A 12,286-nucleotide genomic window follows, 5' to 3' on the forward strand; every position below is an offset into this window, starting at 1 on the left:
TTCCCAAGTAGTCTTTTCTACTTAAAGCAAAATTAATGGGAACTCTGACAAAGATAATGTGGAGACGGATGGAGGAGGAACCAAGGTGGACTGTCACCTTAGCCTGAAAGCAGAGGCAGAGCTTACGCCCGCATAGAGCAGTGGTTTTAACAGAAAGCCAGTAGTCGGGAAAAAAACAATTTAAAAATATGTATATAATGGGGAGGCGGGGGTGTCTTCTGTGAGGGTGACAAGAATTAGCCGGGCTGTTTGCAGGTGGTAACTGGTGTTGGTCTCCTGCCGCACCCTCCGGTGATGAGGTCTTGCAAGAGGCTGAGGGACCATTTATTGAGACTTGTTTTAATTAACTCAAGGACAGGGTTTTGGACCCTCAGAGCAAAGCTCTGCCTCGCTGGAGAGATGAGAGGGGGGGAAGCAGCGCTGCCGGCTGCGCGGAAGAAGCGGGGTTTTCCCCCTCCGCCCTCTCCTGCACAGCGGTGGTCGGGGGCGCGCAGGCCCGTCCCGCCCGCAGGCCCGTCCCGCCCGCAGGCCCGTCCCGCCCGCAGGCCCCGCCGCAGCCGTTGCCCCCGGCAACCCCTCGCACGTCGCCGCTGGCCCGGGGCGCGCGCGGCCCTGCCCTCCGGGGGCCGGCGTGTTGGCGCACGCGCGCCGCTTCCTGGTGGGGCGGGCCCGGCTGCGTGCGTCACCGGCGGCCGGGCCTTAGTGCGCATGCGCCGCCGCCAAGGTTGGGGAGGCGGGGGAACGGCCGAGGGCTTCCTCCGCGGTAGGCCCGCACACGCTCGGCTCTGATTGGTCGCCGCTTCCCTCGCCGCCTTTCTGATTGAGCGCCCTCCTGTCGCTCAAGGCCTCCACGTTTCGTTACGCCCCGCCCACCAACTGCTCTCTGGTTGGCGGGCGCCCCTGTTTCTTGCGGGCGCTGTGATTGGCGCTGCCGCCCCTTCACTCCGGCGCGCTGCCCTATCGGCGCGCGGCGCCGCAGGATTGGGTCGTCGGTGAAGAATGTAGACCCGGCCGCTCCCCATGTAAAACAAAGTAATTCGGCCATGTTAGGCGTTCAAAGCGGGGCGCCCCCAGCCCCGCCGCCGGGCGCAGGTTCGCCTCGGGTTGCCCCCCGCTCCCCTCCTCGTCCCGCCCCTGCCTGGCTCGGGTGAGCGCCCTCGGCGACGGCCGAGCTGCCAGGGGAAAAGAGCGGAAGGATATCCTTGGGAGACGGCTGCGCGGCCCGAGCAGAGTGTGACAGAGGGGAAGTAGTTCCGGCCCCGATTGGGCCTTGTTTCCCAAAAATAGCGCCCAGCGGGTATCCGTGCGCCGGTGTCAGTGTCTCCTGAGGAGCCTCAGCGGGGAGGAGGCAGGAGCGGCGGCGGCGGGGAGCGAGGGGACGCGGGCGGTGAGTGAGCGAGCGAGGGGGGTCCCTGCTTTTGGGGGTGAGCCGGGAGGGCGTTCCCCGAGCCCGGCGGCTCCGGGCGGCGGCGCGGGTCGGAGGCGAGGAGCGGGGGGAGGCGAGCGAGCGGGGTCAGGGGCAGCGGGTGGCGGGCGGGGGCAGTCGCTGAGGGGGGCGGCTTGAGGCGGGGGAAAAGGAGGGGTGTCCCCCACCCCCCCTCGCCTTCCCCCCGCCGTCCCCTTCCCGCTCTGCCGTACCGACCGCGGCGGAGCGGAGCGGGGGGTGCTGGCGGGGAAGTTGGTGCGGGGGGCGGGCGGGGGAGGGGCGCGGGCGGCGGGCGCGGGGTCCCGCGGGTGGGCAAGTTCCCCGCGGTCGGGGAGGGAGACGGGGGGCGGGGGGGCCCTGTTCCGAACTTCCTGCCCCGCTGGCTGGAGGCAGGGATGGACAGTGATGGAACAGGCCAGCGGAGTCTGCCCGGGGCTGGTGCACCGGGGGGAGAGGGTGGGGTGCGAGGCCCTGGCGTTCGGGGAGCACCGAGGTAAGAGCGTCTGCGGCCGGGTGGCCAACTTCTCCGCTCGGGGGGTGTGTGCCTGCGAAGGCGGGGGGAAGAGTACCTTTTGTCCTGCTTGTCGGCAGCCGCGTTGGGTAAGCAACATCACGTTTAAAAACAAACAAAAAATACACCACCCCCCCTTGCCCGCCCCTTCCTAGGAGTCTGTCCGTGCTATACGGCAGCGAAAATGATCGGGGGTCGGGGAAGGGAGGAGGTGAAGGGAGACGTTGTTAAAGTAGTTGTAGCCCGCATAAAGGTGTGTTGCGAATGGGAGGAGAAACTGTTCGCTAATGTGTAAACTAGAGGATGTTTTGTCCAGCGGAGGAGAAGATTGAAGGTACAAGCTGTGTTGTACCGCAAGTAAGGTTCTGTGTTTAACAACTCTGGCAGAAGTCATGAGGATAAGGAAGGAGATTGTTCTATTTCTAACTGGAAAGGCGTTAATTTTTTTGAGTTTATGGGACTATGTTTTCTAATAAATTTTTACCTGCTTTAGAGATGCTTAGGTGGCAAGGAGAGCGGAATTGCTGTTAAAAACGAAGCCGTAGTGACTTGTTTGACAGGTGATTAATTTCAGAGTTGAGAAACTGGAGTTCGAGAGGGGAAAAAAGACAGTTTAAGAACAGAGGTTTTTTTAGTGCTTAGTGTAAAACCATTGTGCCCGTAGTCATGCGAAGACTAAATTTATTATGAACAGTGGGGAAAAGGGGTTCTGGGAAGTACAAAGGAGCAACAGAAAGGGCTAATTTGTAAACAGTAGTAAGGGGGAAAAAAAAAAGGTGGTTTGGCGTGGAAATGGTAATATAGAGAGTATTTATTTTAAACCTTTTTCACAGTCTGGTAATTTTTTTATGTAGCATAAGGAAGGCTATAAGCTTTTAAGCTTAATTATGTTAACTGTCTACACATAATTGTTCCTTACACAAATCTTTTTTCATTTTTAGGAACTAGGTATCTATATTTTGATAGCTATTTCTGTTGTCTTGTTATTGCTAGCTAGTGTTTAAACAGCTTGCGCAAAAGGTGTCAGAGCAATGTTCCTATATTCTGTCTGTTTTAAAAATTATTTAAAACCTTTTTTTTACCTCTTATGTGTAAGAATGTAATCTTTGGTTTTTTTAACATCTGATTTGCATTTGGGGGAGAAGTATAATGTTCCTCTTTTAGACTATTTCTTTCATCTAGGTGCTAGAAAATGTGCAAAATGACATGTCAATTACATAATTTAGAACTGTAGTAAAGGGTGTAATATAAATACTTTTGGTAACTAAAGGACATAATTATTAAATGATATTTAAAAATTCTCTACTTGTTTAGCAAAACAGAAACAAGAGAATGAAACATTTTGTCTTGATATTAAGAGTTTATAATAGTGCTGGGCAGTTGGAGACTAGTCTTTCTTGAATGAGGGCATCCAGTTTGGAATTTAGGAAAGAAAATAATCCAGTGCCCTGGTTGGTTATTTTTCTCCTCCATAATTCTGTTATAAATCTGCAGTTGACGTAGTCCACCAGTAGTAGTAGAGGAGTATCATCAGTAAATGAGAAGAATCCTTCAATGAGAGGGACAGGATTTACTTCAGAACAATTTTAACGTAGATAGCACTCTCTTTCTGCCAGTGCAGCTCATCTAAACCAGTTTTACTATTCTGGCATTTCTAATGATTTATTTGTGAGAGGGCTTTTATGGATTGTAAACTATGCTAGAAATATATTAATCTTTAGCTTGTATGTTTGCTTGTTTTGCTCCATTTTTCAAGTGTGTATTTAAGCCAGTGTGGTTACACCTCACCTCTGTAAATGAGTGGGCCCATAGAATGCTTTGCATATGTGTAGATAGCTGGAATTAGATTCCTACAACTTCACATAATGTTAGTTTCTGTTTCTGCAAAACAAGGGATGAAGAAGTATGTGAACATTGATTTTCATGAAGCTAGGTAGACTGGTCTGTAGAGATAAGTCATGTTGGACTAGTAAGATGAGAAGGACATGGCTGAATTAAAACTTGAAATAATTCTGGAGAATAAAACGGCTTATTATGGCAGAAGACCCATCTTATTTAGAAACCTTATTTGAGCTGAAGTGCGTGCGGTTTACCTCAAACTGGTTAATGTGGCAGCAAAGCTTTTACGGGGTTTATTTTAGAATGTTAGCCAAGTTTCTCAGATAACTTGTTGATGTCATTCTGTGTATTCTGGGCCTAAGTGCTGCTTCACAGAGCCTAGAAGCACCGTGCAAGTCTGTGAACAATGTCATGCTACCTTGCTTGCTCTCAGTCATGCCATGCGTAACAGAACACAGCTGATTAATTCTCTAACAGTAGTAAAAGTAGTATAGTATAATGCTATGTGATGTGCAAATCTGTATTAGTTTGGGAACTAATTTTTTTGTCTAAATAAGAAATATCTTAGATTATTAATAACTGTAGTTTGTGATGTCTTTCAACGCAATTTTTAAAAACTACATTTTCTAAAAATTAACAGTAGCACATTTTTTTCACCTCACTAAATTGTTAATTTTTATTTTTAAAGGCCACACGATTAAATACTCTGTGTTAAACTTAGGCTTTAGGCCTACTCAGTCATGACAGCAGCCTGATAATGTATGCAAAACACTGAGACATACTTTTCCTTTCTCACTGAAACAAAACTTACTTTGAATTAATTTGAACATCATGTGACCACGTATATGCTGTGTAATACACAAAATTGCTTTATCCAAGTTTTCACATTTCTTGTATTTGAGGGCTAGGATTTAACATGTGTAATAATGTGTTCTTCAATTGATCAAATGGAACAAAAGTCAAAATCTCTGTCCCTGATAATATGCGTGAGCTTTGAAGCCTTGTGTCTTTGTGTTTAGATTTGATTCTTTCTGCTCTGGTAAAGTAACCAGGGAAAATAGATGCACCATTTATTTTTATTTTTTCTTGTATGGTTTAGTCTAGCCTGAAAGAGTAATGCAGTAATTGTTTGAATTGATTCGCCAGTGTTACTGAAGTGGTACCAAATGTGAATTTAGTTTAACTCTTTCTCCTATAATGTGAAATGACTAAAGTCTCCAAAGGTGCAGTCAGATAATGAAATAACTAAATACATCTGGCTTTTTCCCCTGAATATTTACGAGGTGTGTTTGGTGTCTTATGAATTTTGTAAGATTGCAGCAAGACATTATTTTACTCTTTTTTTTTTTTTTTTTTTTTTTTTTCCCCAAGTTAATTTTGTTGACCTTCCAGTAAAAGACTTCAGGAACTTTTTTTGACAGCTAATCAAAATACATTTTGGGTCGTTGATACAGTATTTAGTGAATGAACAAAGTAGTATTACTAAGAATTAAAACCAGACTTCAACTGTGTAATATGACAATTACCCTCCCCTCCCCCAGCATGGATTCTGTGGCAGAGTATCAGCTAATAAACAATGCCATGGAGGGTTAAGTTTGTAGCCGGCAATAGCGTAGTTTGCTTTGTTTATTTTAAAGTAAGCATCTGATCTAGATTTCTACCTATTGCCACCCCCTTCATATGATGCATCCTTACTTTAACACTTGGTCTTTCAAATTACTGCTATGGAGCTGAAAGGAAGGGATTTTTTTCTTCCATATTAAGAAACTCCTTATTTTTGTTTATTGATTGTATTGTTTAGACTTCTGTTTAGTTTAATGATTCTGTGAGAATTTTTCTAGATTTCTTTAACTCGTATCTTTTTCTTTAGAAACAGAAACTGTGTACTCTCATTTCCATTTGACACGAATTAATATCTTGCAAGACAGCTCTGTTCCTGAGATTTCAATCCCCGTCAAACAGTCATTGAGTTGAAATATTTTAAAGGGTACATATGGTAATCTTCCATTCTTCTTTACTCCTTAATCTGAGCCTGCAGTGAAGAGGTAGGCAGGAATGACTGTTGGATAAAACCAGCTCAATTTTGTGGCCATTTTTTTTCCAAAATTCTGATGCGGAGAAATATAGAACCTTTTCTACAGAAAGCACTATGCTTTTTGTTCCCCATGTGTTGTAACAGTACAAGCATGCCTATATGATGAGAAGAAAATACATCCCTCTTAATAAGAGTGTGATTAATTTAATTATTTTTCAGGGAATTAAGTACTTTATATTCAAAATGTTAGTGATGCTTAATTAGGTAGGTCTCCCAGTTATATTTGCCTCTGTCCCTGAAGAGCTTTTGAATTCGGCTGAAGTCCTTATGGGCCAACCTAGAGACTTAAAAGTGCCTTCTGTATTGCTTTGTGCTCAGCTGAATTTCACTGGTAGTTACTAGGTATTGCTGCGTGCCTAGTTAAAGTATAATAAGATAAAAATTAAGTGTTAGAAACTATCAGCCAAGCATAGTTGTGGAAAGGTGCTTGCTTTGAGTTAAGTATATGTGTACCAGGCATTGATGACAAAGCATCTTTTACTGTGGTTTTTCCTTTTTTTTAAATAAAGAACTAAACAGCTAGGAGAAAAATGTGTTTGCCTTCAGTGCGGTGGTCAGAGACCAGCTAAGAGTGGAGTGTACAACGGGTGGGTTTGTACTCATGGTATTTTTGTGATGATAACAGAGGAGAAGGATTTTTTCTATTTACTTCAAATCCCTTCAAGTGTTTTTGAAACTCAGCTTTATTTGAAAACCATATTGCTTCCAACACTAATTTAGGATTTCATGGATTGAGCTAATGTTATTTTTATTGTTTGAAAGCTGACCGTAGAGCTGTGAGAATACGTAAAGTGGTTATGTCATCTTGATACCTGCAGCAATACTTGCAAGCTGCGGTCAGTGTCAGTATTGAGTGCTGTACTAATAGACACAGGCCTGATCTTATATTTTTTTGTGATTACTGACAATGTTTGGAAGGTCAAGGGGGATAAATTATTACACGTTTAGCTACTTAATTATGTAAACACATCTATAACTGAGCTGCAGTGTGGCTATGCTGTTAAACATTTATTTCTTGAAGATGTTGGCATACAGAGTTTGGAGAAAGAATTCTGAGGAGATCATTTTAGTACCCCTTATGATGCATAAGAAGGTATTGTAAGTGTAAAAATATGGGATATGGAAGAATTACAAACGGTTCTCAGAGAAGATAGTAAGCAAGTAGTTGAACTTCGAGAGACTCACAAATATACGCACATGTACAAAAAGGTGAGGGGGCATAAAGGGTGGAATAGACTTGCCTTGGCAGTGACCATTAAGGAAACTGTTTGAATCTGTCAGGGTAAGGAGACTTCCCCCTGTGTCACGCAAAACCTGCAGCACTGGAGTCCAGGAGGCTGAGAAAGAAGTTGTAATAGGTTGGTTTTGTTTTTTTTTCTTCCCCCTCAGATATTAAAAAAAGCGGTAGTGTTTTTAAGTGGGCATCTTTTTCCAGGTGTTTGAACTGTATTTAACTGACCATCTTACTGTTGTGGAAAACTTGTATAGTATAGCTCAGAAACATTGTGTGAGGTTATCAACATTAAGGACATCTTGTTTTTGGTATCGTTCTTTCACAGTAACAGCCCTCTTCCTGATACGACTGCATGCATCCTGTTCTGAAAACTGCAGGCTGACAAGAGTGACTGCTAATAAGTTGGTGTATGTGGCAATTAAAAAATGTAGCTTTTTCCACTGTGAACTTTCAAAGCACTGGGACTTATGAGAATATTTGAGAAAATGGGATGCTCCATCATCACTGTACTTCTATTGTCATGCAGTGAGGATAATACACTAAATTTTTCAGTAACTAAATAATTTTATTGTTCGTTGAAGCTGTTAAAATTACTGTGTAATGATATAGGGCTTTAATATCAATTCAGTTGTCTTAAACTTATGCTCAGAAGTCCTTTGGTTTCAAAGAGGGGAAAGTAAAAGGTACAGCCAGAGATACACCATTTCACTTGTGTACAGAAAGGGAAAGTGCTTTCTGCTAAAGTTTTTGAGCCTATAGGCTTTCAAATTATGTTTGTTAGTCTGAGTTTGAAAATCCACATAGTAACTTGGCTAGTTGGTTTTTGGGATTTTGAGTGCAGAAGAAGGATTTCCTCTGAGAGACTTCCTTAATATCCTCCTGTGTTTCTTTGGAACGTTACATTTTTTGTGGCTTGTGTGTTGTTTGTTTTGTTTTGTCCTCCTGTTCTCCTTATCTTTGTAGCATTCCAAATGATGGTGTTTTAACTTTTTGTCACTGAAACTCTTTGCTTTGAGAGATCTTGGGCTCAACTATGAAAAAGTGCCAGCAGTAAAAGTATTAACTGTTTCCATTAGGAAGCAGAAAATTAATACTTCCTCCTTTGAGGGAAGGAGACAAAATCACGAATGGCTGAAGAGAGATGTGGTCAGCAGGTGGAGGCAGGTATTCACTGGATCTTAGAGATATGGAATATGGGTATATTTGCAGAAATTCTAGTTATTAACACAAACACTGAAAATTCACAAGGAGTATGTAGAGCATGTAATAGCATTGTTGAATGTCAAAGAAGAATACTGAGTTTTGAGTAGCTGCTTGTTTGTTTGTCAAAAATATGAAAACTGAATAGCTGTCAAAAAAATAATGGGAAGCTATCAATTGATTTAACTGAAATTTTGAACAGATTTATTTTACTAAGTCTCTATTACAAAATCAGAAATACAGAACACTTGTTCTCAGTGAGGGACACAGAGAAATTCAAGAAGTCCTCCAGCCTTTGTTGTGGGTTTAATATGAGTTGAAATTTGAGGGGAGGTGAGAAACACCAAGAGTTACTGTAAGATAGTTGTCAAATGTTTTTTTTTCCTTTTAAAAAAAAAGTGCTATTGGTCAAGGTTTCTGTTTATCTTTGTTAATTCAGTTACTTCAAGGAACTAGTAAAATGAGTTGTTCAAGTAATTTAAAGTTTTGGAGTTTAAAACATATGTTATTAATGTTCCTGATTACTGGAGTCATTTAGATGCTTTATGCAAAATAGGAGGAAAGTGCTTTAAAAGGCTAATGATTTGTTCAGGAGGTGAAACAGGGTTATGGGAGAGTTTAAAATTTAGACTACTATTATTGTCTTAGCATTTTGAAGGGTGCTCCTAGTGACTGCTGGTTGAATTGTTTTTTGCAGTCTTCTCTGCATAGGAGACTTGGATTCACAGTAAGGTGAAATGTAGCCTGATAGCCCACAGTTATCCCACTAGCTGCTTTCCAGTAAATCACTGCAGATACTTTTAGCATGCGCTATATATGAGACTTCTCTAGTTCAGTGGGTTGCAGCCTTTTTTTGTCTATTTGTGGATTCCCCATATGTTTTTGCTGAGAGGATGGACTCCTGTGCTGTCAAGTTAAGCCTAGTGGTGATATGCTTGTTTTTATAGTAATCTTTGGAGGATGCACTAGAATTAGTCCATGAACCCTGCTGTTGTGAAGTACATGCATATTTACAGTGAATGGTGTGTTAGCACAAGGTGCTTATATAAAACTCACACCAGATTTGATCAGAAAATAAGTTCCGTTCTCTTCAGAAGAGGTGATTGGAGAGGGGTTCAAAATGTTATGATTACTAAGAGACCCAAGTATAAACCTTTTTTTTTTTTTTTTTTTTGAAAGCTGAGGAAAGGACTTGCCCCATGTTAGAAGGTTATGCTTCAAGCCAGAATCTACTATGTAGTCATGTTATGAGCCCCTGCAGCACCCTCTGGTGATCCAAACATGCCTGTGCAGCAGTTGGGGTCCTGGTTGAGCTTCTGAATGACTGTAACCATCAGGTCTTGCTACAGGGCTGAAGAAATACTTTAGAGCAAGCCTAGGCTACAACCAACCAGATGTTGCTGATGAGTGCTGTTGGGTTTTGCTGCCATTTTTTTTTTCTTCTCACCTCTAATTTTTGTCTAAGAGGAGATGGAAGTCATTAAAGGATCTGTAGACTGTCCTGTTAATCTTGGCTCTAGACAAGCATAACCAGTGTGATTGCATGAGATAAAAGGATTCCAGCTTTATGGCTGGGTTGCTGAGGAGCTGATGAAGCATGGTATGGGGAAGAGGGAAGAATAAAGGCAATGCATATATGAAAATTTTTATTCTGTGTACTATAGCCCATTTTATTTATGATATTAAAATACATCTTGGAGAAACCGTGGCAGAAAATTTAAAAATAGTCTGAACAGTAGTAGTGAAGTAGTGGCTTTGCAAGTAGTAAAACTGATACAGCTTCCATTTCCTTTATTTTTTTGGCTCTTCTGTTATTCCCTGATCTTTCAGGGAAGGGATCTTTTCCTTCTATTACATTGCATTTCTTTTAAGTTCTTTAAATATCTTAAACGGCCTGCTAGCTGTAGCTAGTCTGAGTACAGGTGCCTGCTGCCTGCCTGAGTGAACCTGCTGCTTCTCTGTCACTGCAGGTCAGGTGCTTTTGCTGGAGGCTGTGTGCGACTGCCAGGTTGAAAATTCTGCAGCACTTCTTCTAAAGTCTTAAAAATAATTGATACTTTTATTGTTGCGCTTGGTTGAATGTGACCAATTAAATCAGAAGCTGTTAATGAGGGAGAATAGACTGTGATCTTGTAAACCTCATTTTATTAGAAAAGTAGGTTTAGAAAGCAGTGGGTAAAAGACAGTTCTGTCTTCAAGATTTTAGTGCCATCATTGATAATGCTCTAATCTTATATCGGTAAGCAGTGTTATTTTCTTAAGTGTTTTTATTTAATTTTATGAAAATAAGCTTAAAGGTTGGATGGTTTAAAACTTTGCATTCAGTTTCTTAATTTGCTTTGCTTTTAATGTATATGGTTTAATCTAAATGTCATATTAGGCTGTGATTCATTAATTCAGGAAAATAAAGTTAGATCTTAAATCAATCTTCATTCTGATGGTGCCCGTTTGTAAGTGTATGGGGAGATACTTGTGTAGAACATCTGTGAATTTTTCCTAGCCAGATAGTCTGGTTCAAGATGCTGTTTGCAAAATTCTGTAAAGGTTTGGGGATTTTGTGCAGGAAATTGACTCTGCAGCATTTGTACTGGGGATTGGATTCTTGTGTTCTAGCATAGAAGCTCAGTGGGTTGTCACCGCATCTGCCTGTCCTCTGCCTTATCATACTTTGGACCATAATTGTATACAGTTTCAGGCAGCAGTTTGCTTCCCTTATTTGTGTGTTCTGAAGGTTGGGCAGCAGGAGCTTATTTGCATGAAAGTAAGTCAGAAGACCTGTCTGTCTAGAAACCATTTAGATTTTATGTTTTAACACCTTCTGTCTAATATCCACCGTCCTCTGAACTGTCCCTGTGTGCACCCCCACCCCACCCCCCCAGAACGAGAGGTTGGAGTCAATATCTTTTGTTCTTAAGAGATAATAAATTTCTTTAAAATCCCTCTCCCAACCCCCCATGAGGTGCATATCATTTTGTTGAGGACTTTATGGATCCTTTTTTTTTTTTAAATTGTATTTTTAAGGCTGAATTGTTCAGTAATAAAACCTACCACAGTACTTCTGAAGATATTGGCTGACTAGTTCTGAGTTTTCAACCTGCTTTATTAACATGCATTCCTTTAATGAAATGTTAATGAAGAAGATGATCTGATAAACTTCTTCAAAACTTTCTGTGCGAATAAATCACTTATAGATCTAAAGAAAAATCCTCAGATTATTTCTTTTAAGGCATCTATGTTTGTTTCTGTAGCTGTCTGTCTTGCATGCATGTCGATAACGCCTACAAGCAAGCCACAAAGATTTTGGTGTGTTGTTCTTCTAAGGCTTGAATGACTAATTTTCTGAAGGTGTAAGAAGCAACAGCCCTTCATGTGAAATTTCTTTTGTGCTTGTTACAACTGCTAGAAGCAGGAGAAAGTAAGTACAGACTAGAATTCAGAGTTGCAATCTGACCAGGAATCCTCCAGGCTTCTTATCTTGAATAGTTGAGATCACAGTTCTTCCTTCTGTCTTACCTGTACTCCAGTGCTTTTAATTCTTCATAGTCTCTTATGCTTAATCTTAATGGTTTATAAGATACTTCACTGGCATAATTAGATGATCTTAAAATAGTCTGATCTGTTAGCAATATTGGAACAGTGAAGGGACAGCCCACCCAATCATTGGGTTTCATGTAGTGCACCCACAGAGATGTGTCAGTGCTTGGGCCACGGGGGGGGGGGGGAGGAAGGAAGGAGTAGGGAGTAGGTGAGATTTTTTTTTTAAAGACACAACTGGAGCTTAACATGAATGCTTCCGCCCACCTGTTTTAGGTTTTACAGATGTTTTCCTTCAGGATTTTGACAACAGCCAATTAAAGTAACTAGAAAGCAGCTTCTGTTGTTTCAAACAACATACATGTGAAGTCATATGAAGATACAAAATTCAGTTCCAAGGGTGTTCCTTTGCTTAAGGTTTTTTTTATATTTGTAGCTTGATTGCAT

At 42.0% G+C, this 12,286-nt stretch overlaps 1 protein-coding gene across 5 annotated transcripts in view; it reads left to right on the top strand.

Annotated features, from left to right (window-relative positions):
* The first annotated feature begins 1,022 nt into the window (after positions 1-1,022).
* The window catches only part of MEF2A (myocyte enhancer factor 2A), a 92,960-nt gene continuing 81,696 nt past the window's right edge, over positions 1,023-12,286 (top strand). For 2 of the 5 annotated variants that reach the window (XM_074917519.1, XM_074917521.1), the window contains exon 1: positions 1,024-1,387. The gene's annotated coding sequence lies outside the window, so the exon portion shown is untranslated. Of the gene's footprint in view, positions 1,388-12,286 lie in introns of all 5 variants that reach the window. The other 3 variants (XM_074917520.1, XM_074917522.1, XM_074917518.1) reach the window with 2 other exon arrangements.

The sequence above is a fragment of the Athene noctua genome, chromosome 13 (assembly GCF_965140245.1).
Source record: "Athene noctua chromosome 13, bAthNoc1.hap1.1, whole genome shotgun sequence".
Classification (NCBI taxonomy): Eukaryota; Metazoa; Chordata; class Aves; order Strigiformes; family Strigidae; genus Athene; species Athene noctua.